A 12,793-nucleotide genomic window follows, 5' to 3' on the forward strand; every position below is an offset into this window, starting at 1 on the left:
CCAAATTAGTTGGGTGCTGAGTGTTCAGCACCTTTTCAGTGGTGCTCAGGACTTTGCAGAGTCAAAGCTCTGAGCTATAAGGTTAAGCATGAACATTAATGAAATGTTATCTCTCTACCAGATGGAACTAAGTGACAAGTACTCTGGCTGTCAAGCGCAGAAAATCGTGAATCTGTCGCACATCCCCTGACAACAGCAAGGCAATCTTCTTAAAACTGACTTATGCAATAGGAATTTCTCTGTGGTGGGGTATCTCATTCATGTGGTCAGGAAGCTGACCTTTGCTGGGACCTATTTGTCCCTGTTTTTTGTTTGTTTTGTTTTTGTGGGATGCATCTAGCTTTCTGATCAGCTGCCACCTTGCAAATAATCCACTTAAAAGGATATTTTTTCAGTGCTAAAATAGCTACAAGCTAAGGCTCAAATTGCATAAAAATTACATGTATGCTTGAAATCTTTACAACTGATTATTCCAGATAAGAGCAGATACTCCGTTCTGATCAGCCTTCGGCTGAAAGGTGTAACCACTACCAACCTTTTGCTGTCAATGAAACATCTTCCCTGTCTACCAGGATACAACAAAAACATTATGTTGCCATATCAGAGCACAGGAGAACTTTTCTGGAGCCTTAAGGGATTGCCTCATATTTTACAGACTTAACTGACTGCTGATAAATGAACAACAACATATTTTTTATATGTGCATACTCTACATGAATGATCATGTAGTATTAACATTTAATCCACAACTGAAATACCTGCTTTATAGAAGTGGAATGCAGAGGATATGGGAGAACACTCACATATTTGAGGTTGGAACTGAGATGAAAAGTGGGGCTAGGAAAATAAAACCAGCTTTCAAAGGGATCTCAAAATCTAAGTGCATCTCTTTGGCCTAACATTGTAGCTGCAAGCTGATAGCAAATAAAGTGAGGTTGTTCAAAGGAAACTGAAGTTCCTCTGGAAGTTTGGCTTCTTATTGTTTGGCAAACAAATTTACCTTTGCCATGTAATTGACCTGCTGCTTCAATTCTCACCTGCTCTTGGAGAATGCCCTTGTCTGTTTGTTCAAAGAAGGGCTCATTTTATCATTAAGTTTAGATGAATGGTTGGAGTGGAATCTTTTGGTATAAAATATTCATTATGAACAAACTGTGAACTTGTGAATATGCATGATTCCCCTTTAATCTGGTTTGTGGTTTTTTTTTGTTTTTTTTTTTAAGAAACATTTCCTTTCCAAAAACAAGGCAAAATCGGTCTGCTCAAACTGACCAACAAGACTTAAGGATCAGTTGCTGAACAATCTGCACACAAGCTGCCTACGGGTGTGATTATTTTTCATGTAAAGAATTTGCTGAGAAAACCACAAACGTGACTGTGGACAACTTGCAATGGACTGAAACTTCCTCAGTTTCACTTTAGCAAGAAAAGAGTCTCCAACTAATGGATGCTGCATGATTAAGATAAGAGAAAGAAACATGTAAAAAAGAAGCTAGAAAATCTTTAGGATATACCAGAAAACTCCTTCCATACCTGGGAAGTGTGTTTGCTAGTTTCCTTTCCATGCAAGAAGGGGAGTTGGTCATCAGGTTAATGTTTGGACAAGTGCATTTAAATGGTGGCAAAGAGTAGCTATATTCTTATGAGGTGGTTGCTGAGATAATTTCAGAGATTGACACTGTTTAAAATAGTGTCAGTCTGGGAGATTCCCTGCTGTCATCCAAGGTGTCCATGAAGCTGTGCTTTAGCCCATCTTGCCCTCCCCTCATCCAGGCAATGCTACTTGCCATGTGTCACTTTTGGGTGGCTGATCCTTTGTCCCAATGGTAGGTCTTCTCAGAATATTTGTGCAGGAAGTGACTGTGGGGGAAGGGAACCCCCCAAATTTGTTATATTTCAGAATTATTCTGGGAGCTGTAGCGGAGGGAAGAGTCACCATATCGTCACAACCAAGCTGAAGAAAATATATATGCATCTCTTTCACAATACTCAGGGGTGGAGTTGGGGCAAAATCTTGGGAAATGTGTCCTACATTAATCTCAAAACCATATTTAGCCATGGCTATTCCATTTTATTACAAGGATGGCTTTCCAGGGACTTGCTAAGCACGAAACAAGAGTGGTGGTGCTTTTTTAGAAGATTAAGCTTCTGTCTAGGGTGGCCAAGTCTTGGAGATGCTGACCTGCACGTTGCTCCAGTACTTTGAGGTCCATGACTCCTAGATACATGGAAACACTCTTTGAGAGAATAGTGAAGAAAGAAGACTATAATCCTCTTCCATAAATTATATCTTCATGTTACTTATTTCATCTTCCCTAACATTTATTAAGTTGCATGATGTGGGTATGGAGTTTCTTTAGATGCTGACCTGCTGTAAGAAATTTCTTACTTCTTAATGTAGTTTCAGTTGAGGCAGTGCAATAAGAGTGAAATGTTCTGCTTATGCAATTGTTCCTGGTAATAAAACCTATGGTTCAAATGTATGCATTTACATTAATGTAAGAAGGTTGCATTGTAAGTAGTGGCAGTTTCCACATTGGTCGTAACTCACCACAGTCCCAGTTCAGCAAGTTTTAATTGGTGAGATTCTAGCTTTCTCACAGGCAACTTCCAAACCATCTCATTAATTTCATTAGAAGTTTGTGCTGCTAGGAGATATTGAGCTCTTGAGGAGGTACAACCCTGAAAAAAATGTTCCTCTGAATATTTAGCTTGCAGCCTAGGTAAGCACAGGGAAAGAGATAAGTGCTCTGATATGATAGGACCAGAGATATGTGAGAACAAAGTCTTGTTTTCCTTCTGCACAGCAAATACATAATTAAAAGTGACTACCAAATCAGCTGACAAAGTCTGTGATTGTGGGCAACATGGGTCAAGTCAGTTATGTGGGAAATCAAAACATTCCTTTGACTTCTGAGTGGTGGGCAGCCCTGTGGTGTTTCTGGAAGGCTCTGAAAGCTTTCTGGGATGTAGTCCTTCACAGTTAGGGGGAAAAGGATCTCAGGAGCAGGTCTACATCCTGCTTGTGAGATTTAGGGTGTGCCTCTTGTCCCCACTGCACCCGTATACTCTTGCCTTAAATGTCTGTGTCATGCTTGCGATGAAGTGGGTGTCAGAGCTGGAGGAGGCAGGGATGTGCTGAAAAGTCATGTGTGTTTGTGAAGTAGATATTTAAGGGATAGAAATCTCAGTTTAGATAGGAAGAAAGAAGACACCCTGTATATGCTGCAACAAGGTGAGAAGGTTATAGAAAGGGAAGAATTTTACTTCCAGAGTTCATCCACTCTCTTTTCCAGGGTATGACCAGGAACCTTGTATTTGAAAGCTGTCCAAAACCAGAAGCTGTCAAGGACTGAAGCTTCATATTGCTGGGTTTTTGAGATGTCTCCTGTTGCTTAGATTTGAAATGCAGCCAGTGCTGGGGTAGGTCGTGCAGTTGCAACATGCACATCATTTTTGAGCAGAATATCAACTATGTGCTAGAGAAATCCAGGCAGAGTAGAAGCTGGCTTGGGCACCCGTACTTGCATCTCTGGGCTCATGAAAGTGAAAAATGAAATATTTGACTATCGCAAACAGCTCCAACACAGTGATCTTCAAAAATGTGTTGTAGGAGCACTGCTTTGCTGCTGGCTGTGGAGAAAGGAGACTGCACTTCTGGAACCACCCCATCCTTTCCTTCCTCTCCCACTTGCATATTGACCTAGCTTAACTCTTTCTGGCAGGGTCAGGAAGCACATAATTTCAAAAAGGCTAACTGCCAACTTTCATTTTTCATAGTTTAGTCATTCATGGTTTTCTGTGGAAGAAACGCCCTGTTTGGTTGGAAGGTAGACTTATTTTGGCAGAGAGGTAAATTCGCAATTTTCACTGTCAAATTATGGCTAAAAAGAAAGAGAAACCATTTTTGCATTCCAAGAATTAAACTCGTTAATGTATGTAGCATTACATTTTAGCAAAGTAATCACAGCTGAGCATCCAAAATGTTGTCTTGAATGCTTGAAAAATTTACTGAAAGTAGAAATGGAAAGGGTTCTGCAACATTCTTGGTAAGAGAAGCTGCTAGGAATTCTCATATTGGGTCAGCAATTCAAGAAGCTACAATTTTTTATTTATATATGATAGATAAATTGTGTGTTTGCTTATAAGGGAAAAAATATCTCACAATGAAAATTTTCAGTAGCTTTCCATATTTTAAGCCATACTTCTGCCTCAATCCAAGCATTTATGATATCCATTATCTGAAGTTTAGGCTTCTGAAGGGCACATGTATAAACATAATGTCATACTTGTATGATATAAATGTGAAAACATACATAAGTAATTTGTAGTTATAAAATAAAAGTGGGGGGGGGGGGGGGGGGGGGGGGTGGAGAAGGAGTAGAAGAAAGCAAGCCCAGCTCAAAAGCAAGCCCAGCTCCTGGTTCCTAGGCTGTTTTGGGAATTCCTGTGTGACTCTGTACAAGTCTTTACATTGGAAAGGTATCAGCTTTCGACACCACCCTTAGTCTTTGGAAGTAAGGCACTGAATGTGGTACAGGTACTTTTTTTGTGTTTAAGTAGAAGTATAAGAAGCAGTTCAAACAAATTGGCAAATGTGAAGTTTCCTGAGGGGTGTTTTCCAAGCGGGTTTAGAGACACTAAGTTGTTGGGGAATGCTCTCATTGATCCTTGGTATTCTTGGACCTGAGAGTATCTGCCTAAAAAACTGGTTTTGAGGCATTGTTTGAATAGGGATATGTGAGAACTCCTTAGGTTTCTGTATGCATGTGTGTGAATTATTTATCAGGGAAGTTGAAATGGATGCTTCATTCTTGTTTAGTGTAATTAAGTCCCTAATATTAATATATAATCAAACATATTGCTTAGGGGTTGACTCTTCTGATTCTCAGCCTCAGCTTGAAGATATTGTCTCTTTCTTTCCTCCTTTTTCCTCATTAGTAGCTTAGATAGGCATGAAAAATCTTTTGAGCTTAAATAAGAGATCTTTGTTGTTGTTGTTCTTGTATAGTTCAAAAGCAGTTAATTTTTAAGACCTCAAACTTGGCATGTGGCCACTCTCAGCTGGCAAATACACCCTTGCTATTTTTGCTGTGTGTGATTTTTAGTTCATCTGGAAGCTGCTGCCAAACAACTTTTGTCTAATTCTCCTGCCCCTTGCCTCTTCCTATTGCTCTCCAAGTGCTCTCATGTGCTTCCACCCAGTTAATGAACCATCTGTAAAATGAAGGAGTAGCTCAGTCCTTGATGCCTCTGCTGAATCCCCAGGCCACAATGGCAACTGTGGCGGCTGGTGGCTTGCGGAGCCATGCCCGAGTTGGCTGTGCTGGCAGCTCCGCCTTCTCCTCCGACCCACCCTGAGCAATCATCCCATGGATGGCGGAATTACAGGCACTGCAAGGCTGGTCTGCTTTGGAGCTGTGCTCCCCAGCTGTAAGGTGTTCTACCTCTTCATCATTCCCCTCTGACATCCATCCATCCAGGCAATTGCATCATTACAACCACATCATTTTGTCTGGCATTCACTCTGCAGCTTGGGAGAAAATTCTTGTAGCTTCAGGTGCATGAAAGTAGGAGCTGGCATGTTTTGTGAGCAGCAGGTGGGAGTTGTTCAGTGGGAAGGTTAGATGAGATGGTAATTGAGAGAGAGTCTTCAGGCTAGTTAACAGGGCAGGAAAATTTGTGTGGATTTTATTTTCTGGTTTAGAGCAGTTTAGGAAATAAAGGGAAATACCATATGAAATTTTAAATCAAAGGTGGGAATGAGCTATCCAGAGGCAGAGTGTAAATACATGGAGGCTGGCTTGGACAGTAGAATTAAACAGTTATTATTCCAAAAGTTCCTCTTTAAAAGCAAAGGGGGGTTTTATTATTATTAGATCTATATTAATGTTCTACAGTCTATCTGCTGGAAATTTTCTTAATTAAACTTCTGCAGAAAATAAAAAAAACTCTTACAAATCTTTCATCTTTTCGCCTTGTCTTTCCCCTTGTTTATCAGTAACAGTGAAAAATCTGTCTGGGAAAAGATGCAGGGAAAATTTAAACAACTCTTGTTCCATCTGTAAAAGAAAACAATATCTCTTTGAAAAACTTGAAATGGCATATCCCTGTCTCGTATCATCACACTTACTATGTGTAATGTTACAGGAGTATTTTTAAAAGATTGCATATTAATGTAATATATCACAAATCTCTGGTTTCTTTTACCAGGAGGAGTTTGGTGTGCAGTTGATTCGTTGCTGTGTGTGACTTGCTCGTGTGTCCCTTTCCAGATCTGAGTGTTATCTGCGCATGGTCCACCCACGCTTCCTGGCATGCTTGGCAGTGCTTACAGGCAAAGGTGACTGGAGGGCCCAAGTCCCTTTGAGATAGAAACACTGCGTAGGTGAGCGAGACAATATCCAGGAAGGGCAGAAAAGTAACCACTGAGTGACAGTGTGGTTTTAAAAAATAATAAAAATCTTGGAGGGGGGAGTTGAATGGTAATGTTTTTCTTGTTCCCTCAGAAGGCCAGAGGAATAAGGAAGTGCAGGCACTGTCAAGGCACTGTCATGTTATGTACGTTGCTTATTTCTCACAAACACAGAAGGGTGAGTTTGTACTGAACGGGTAGTGGATTGAATTAAGCAGACAGCACTGGCAGCATAGCCATAACTTGCTGAGAGTGAAAAAGCTGAAATTGGCAACTGCAAATTAAACACACCAAGGTTTTTGATATGGTTTTGTTTAAGATAACAAGTGAGACATCTGCAGAAACTGATGTGAATTGTCTAGATTCCCAGACACTTTTTGCATCAGTCAAATTTTGGGAGTGTGTCTGTCTGCACATGTGATCTTTGCTATGAGTGTCTGGCACAACATGATCATCAGAAGTCATCTTCATTACATCTGCACTAGGGTCTCTGCTGATGTCAGTCATTAGGAGGATTTTTTTTTTTTTCAGTTGTAACAGGACAATGTGGAAAGGATGGAGTTTATTCTTGCTGTGTGTAAATTCTGAAGACTGATTGTAAGTTCCTCCCTGCATCCAAGATGGAAGGTTATGAAAATGATGTGGGTTGCAGTATCACTGAAGCTTGGTTGATACTTGTATACTTGTATCTCTAATTGTCTTCTCATTGGACCTGTGTTCAGTGGTTCCTTTGCTTCCTTAGCTCTTGGCAGAGGTGGTAATGAGCTGGTTGCAGCTCTGTGCAGAGCAGGTGATAACAATGAGGATTGTTCAGGAAGAATGGGTGGGACCTTCTGCCTGCCTCAGCTTGTATGATATATGTCCTATACTATTGTATGACCTAAAGGCTTTCTCTCAGTCTGGAAGAGAGAAATCAAACCATTTGAAATCAGCTACTTGCTTTTAGGCAAGTATGTATTTGTGCATCTTTAGCTTTCTTAAACAGAAAACATACAAAGTAAAAGAGAAGGGAGAAAAAAAAAATCACATCAGATCCATACATATATTGTGTTTTTTTTTAAAAGATAATTAGTATCCATTACTTCTCATCTACTGGTGGCAAATAAAATCTTGAGGAAAGCAATTGGAAGGAATGAAGAATTTAGAGATCAGAAAATTTGCAGGATGAGGGATGGATGAGAACAAGCAGACAGGAAGATTAATAGCATTTTGTCTTGGGACTTTTCTGATTTGCACTAAATATTGTATTGTCTGACTAAGTTTGAATGAATTTTCAGTTGGGTTGTTAAACTTGGCAATGTGGGCTGCACATTTAGCAGGAGAGATTTGTGAACTTAACTCATGCAGGTGGACCTGTATGCTGTTAGCTATAAAGGAGCCAGCAGCCTTGGTATGAATCCCTCAGCAGCTGCTCTGCTGAAGGTCACAGTGTGATAAAGCCCACAGTGCTTGCTGATCCCTGAGGAACCTGAAGGAAAAAGGCATAACCGCTACTGTTAATATGTGCATTTTCTCTGTGTTCAGCTTAATTCACCATTCAGTTCCCACCCCTAACTGTAGATTGTACAATTGGTTTTGCTGAGTCTTAACCACCTTTACAGTGCTAATAAGATCTAATTTACCTTTTGTTCTTGTTCATTCATTCTGCCTTAACAGTGCGTTGAATCTTCCAGTATGAAAATTCAGTCAAATGCATATAAAATGTATTAGGATGATGGCCTGAGCTTTAGGATTAGGATGCACTTCTTTTTTTCTGTCTGTGTAGTTGTACAAGATGCTTTATTCATTTGCTGGTGTTTATACGGCTTATATTTTTCCCGAATATATTGTGCTGTTGTAATTCTTTATAAAGAACAAACAATTGTAATATTTATGGTCTTATCTTTTACAGTGAATCTCCTCTTTGTGGATTTTTCACTGTTAAAGAGGACATGTATTTTCCACTTTAATGCACCATGGCTAAGTTAATAATACTCATATGAGGCTTTAGCATTTGGAAGCATGCTACATACATTAAATTCTGTAAAATTCTAATCAATTTAGTAAGTATTTTTCCCACATTGTACAGATGAAGAAACGCAGTCAAAGTAGTTAAGCTACTTGCCAAACCACACAGTGAGTTAAAGACAGAGATGTGATTGGACTTTGTGGTTCTCAATCCATGTATCCATGTTCAGACTAGTAAGCTATATTGAACCTCTGGGTTCTTTCTGTAATACAATATCCAAACCCTCTTTGATTTCTTTGTGTAGAGTGAAAATGTCATTGACAGAAAGACCATTTGATTTTTCTCAGCTTTGAGAAGAATATGAATTTTTTTAGAACTGAATTTTTCATCAGAAAATTGTATGCTGACTTTTATACGTCACAAATCCCATATGGACTCCTAAATATGGAGAGAGAATAATTATGAGCCCCTTTGTACTGACTCACTTCTCTGATTTTTTTTTAAGCTCCATTTTAAGGATTCAAATGCTGATTGCCAACGTGGTGTATTGCTTCTGTTGTTAGATAATCTTAGCTTTTTAACTGAATACAGCCATGCACTGCCTTATGATTAATTACATGTACAACAGGTGTTGATCTTGTTGGACCAAGATTATGAAGTTCTTTTCTATCCAGGTGGTCTGTTTTAATATAAAAAGACCAGTAGCATAATGAGCAAGAAATTGAACTAACAAGCGAGGGGAAAAATACTTGAATGCATTAATCACCTTTAATAAGCTTAGCCAGCTCAGCACAGCTAATCAGCTGGGAAGTCCTTGCTTTGAAGAAGCATCAATTGTTGTATACCCAGTAGGGTAAATAAAAGATAAGCCAAGAGCGGTGGGAAGGGTGTTTGTACATCTAAAAGCTTTCAAGATTTTCCAAATATAAGGCACCTGGTATGATGGTTTTTAAAATTATATTAGTCAAAATGAAAATGCAGTTACCTTTTGGTAATGGAGAGATATGTCATTCAGATATCTCCAGATAGAGTAGCATGGTAGTAATTATTGAAAAGGGTTGGTTATTTGCAATATAGCTCATTTTAATTTTCACACTTTGAAGGGAGCAGTGAGGCTAACCTAAAGCCCTCTAACGACCTCTGTTCATAAACCCTCAGCTCAGAAATTTGAGGCTAAGATACTATTCCTACTTAGAAAGATATGTGGATAAATCCCTCACCCTCCCTCCTCCCCTCCAGTATTTTACATTTCATATACATCAATTCTTTGTATTTCAAATTCTTTGACAGTGAATGAAGTGTCTGTCTAATGCTTAGTGAACAGCCCTTTTAGCATAGCATATATAATTTTTTTTCCTTAATGCCATAAATATATTTTCATCTCTTAACTCCTGGTTTTGCAGCTCTTACCTGTACAGCAGCAATGACTACGCTTGTGCTGTTGAGATGTTGTGGGCTATTGGACAATTGCAGTGTACAGATACAAAACAAAGGCACAGAACCACCAGTGATGGAATCTACTCTTTTTTTGGGGTTTTTTGAGAACTTTAGCAGTGCTTCTGTGTTGCTGATATTAGGATGGAATGGTTCTGATTCTGCAGTTTGCAGGTTAAAACTCTGCATATTTCAAAGGTATTGCAGCCTTTTTTGACACATATTCTCTCAACATTGCTCTAAGCCTGGAAGAGAAAGAGAGGCATCTCTCTCAATACTTGTCGTGCCCAGGATATGATTTTCTCAGGTTGTTCAAGTGTCTTTTCCACTACAACTGCTTGAACCCTTTCTTTCCTTCTCCCCCACCCTGTGATTTTTCTCTTCAGCAGTTGAGGGATGTGCTGAATTTGAAAGCTTCACCCGTCCATTCTGATATTTAATTTTTTTTTCATTGAAAAATGTTTTCCTCATTCTCCCATAATCTCAAAACGGTTAAACAGATCTTCTTCAGATTTTCCAGATCAATTTGCCTTGGGGATAAAACCAAGAAAGCAGTTTGAATATTTCTGTATGAAGTAAGAAAATAGGATTGCCATGTCCGACCATGCTACACAGCTATCACCTGAGCTAGAAATCCTCATATACTGATAAAAAAATGTTGCTGTCTGTTCTGAATAATTTTCTTAGAGAGAAATAGTATAACATATTTTAAATATAATAAAAGCTATTCAGGCTGATGCTTTAAGTTAGTGTTGTTTAAAGTGTAACTGTGGCTGTGTTAGAGGCACTTGGGTGCAGTGAGATGCTTAGACACTTACCTGGCATCTCGGTTTAACTTTCCAGTATGGTGGGAATCTAGCTATTTGTGTGATCACATCAAGGCAAGAGCAGCTACTGTTCAAAGCAAGAGCAGCTACTGTTGTATTTTCTTCTCATAACTTCCGTTTGATTACTAGTGGTGGTTGTATTGAACTTGGGGCATGTCTGTACGTGCATCTCCACACAGCTGAAGCAGGACATTGGTAGCTAGGTATCTCAGCATAGCCCTTCTCTAGCTAGCATGCTTTTGTAATTGGGGGTAGGCAACACCTAAATACTGGCAGCATGTGGGCATGTACAGTAGCCACTTTTTACACAAAGCTTCTGGGTTTTTTGCAGCTGCCTGGCACAGAATTTGGCAAGACTCATGCTGAAGTGACTGAGGAGAAGGTGATCTCACCCTCATAGTATTTTCATGTTGATGTACCTCATTCTCCAGTAATGTTGTGATTCGACTGAGGCTGTCACATATCCCTTAACGTGTTCAGACAAATGTGTTCAGATTTGGCATGCCAGGCTGAGATGTGCAGCCAGGATGCTGGAGGGTGAGGAAAGCCTCCAGAAGTTGCATGTTCACTGAGATGACCATGGTGTCATTCATTTCAAAGAGTCCTCGCAAGGTTCCCCTTACTTTTCATTTAGTAGTTGGCAGCACTGTGGCACAATCTCAAGTCTGCAGGAAGGCTATCTCAGGGTTCTCAGCCTGAGAACTTCACCCGGGGTGAGAGAGAAGCCGAGAGTAAGAAATGTGAGGGGCAGTCTGGTACGTGTGTTAATGCATCTGTGCTGATGACCGTGCTAGGAGTGACCTGGATGTTGTGGCCACAGATGTTGCCTTCTTCAATGAGTAGAATTGGACTTTGTCCAAGCTGCTGATAAATGTTGAGACTGAAAATGGCTGGTTCTTATTTTGGAATATCACCATCAAAGTCCTTGATTCATAATTATGATCCTTGAGGCTGGAGTACAGCAATTCACTTTTCCGCTTGGGTAATGGGAAGGTAGGAGGAACAGCTGCTTTGCTCTTCCCTTCTCCTCTACTGAAATCTACACACTCTCAGCAATTCTGGGTGCTTTCAGAAAGACACACAACCCACATGTTTGCTGTTAACAATACTGGAATCAAGCACTCCTGTTTCCCTGAAATGGGAAAGCATGCTTCTTCTGTCATCACATGTTAGGTGTGTCAGTCATATCAACTGGGCCTTGTGTTGAAGCTCCTACCAGATTGTTTTATAGTCCTGCATTTGCTTGTACCCTGTTCAGGTAACATGGAACAAATTTGCTAATAGAGAGCACACAGATAAAACTTATTTCAGAAATCCTTGTCTAAATCCAAAGTCAAATCCTTTTGAAGTGTCTTTTCTCCAAGTCTTGACTCTGGTTCAGCTAAGGCAGGGTAAGTTATCCATCCAGCACTTTACCAGAAGACACCAGATGCTGCAGTACATTAGGAACTTGATAGTGGGTTGCATAAGGTGAGAAAATGGTACAATTAGTTTTAATAGTCAACTAGTATTACTCTAAATTCTTCAGTATAATTTCCCCTATCATTCAAGGCATTTGTTCAGTGATACGATAAAACTGAAGTTTGATAGTTGCAAATAAGCGTTACTGAAAGTGAGAGAAATGGTGGGATGCAGTAACCCCTATCACCCTTACCCTCCTAAGTTTCACAAGCAAAAATGACCTGCAGTCCAGTATAGAAATCTACCTTGTATCCTTGAGCAATGCTATGATCATGAGTGTTGTACATTAAGGGAGCTGACCTTAAGCTACCTCCCTCACTGATTACTTTCCTTCCTGCAAGCTCACAGTGCTTGGGAGCATATGTGCATGCTGTCAAAGCATGATTTCAAGAGAGAAAATAAGGTTATAATGATAATTTAGGTCTTGGCTGTACTCAGATTATTTCAGTAGTGAATCCTTTTTATACTCGATTTTCATTAGATTTTTTAGTGCCCTTTTAGATGCCAAAATTGTCATCTTTATTCTACAGAATAGATGTGCAATTTGAGAGAGCTAGAAGTATCTTTCTGATTTTGCAGTGTATTAAAAATCACTTTTTCTTCCCCATGTCCTGCCAAACCTGAAAGTCCTGCAGCTCAGTCAACATATAGATGAATAAAACAGATTGCTAAAAACTTTCTTGAGCCTCTGTACTACTTTCAGAATTG

The sequence above is a fragment of the Passer montanus genome, unplaced genomic scaffold (genome assembly GCF_014805655.1).
Source record: "Passer montanus isolate IOZ18808 unplaced genomic scaffold, ASM1480565v1 scaffold1, whole genome shotgun sequence".
Classification (NCBI taxonomy): Eukaryota; Metazoa; Chordata; class Aves; order Passeriformes; family Passeridae; genus Passer; species Passer montanus.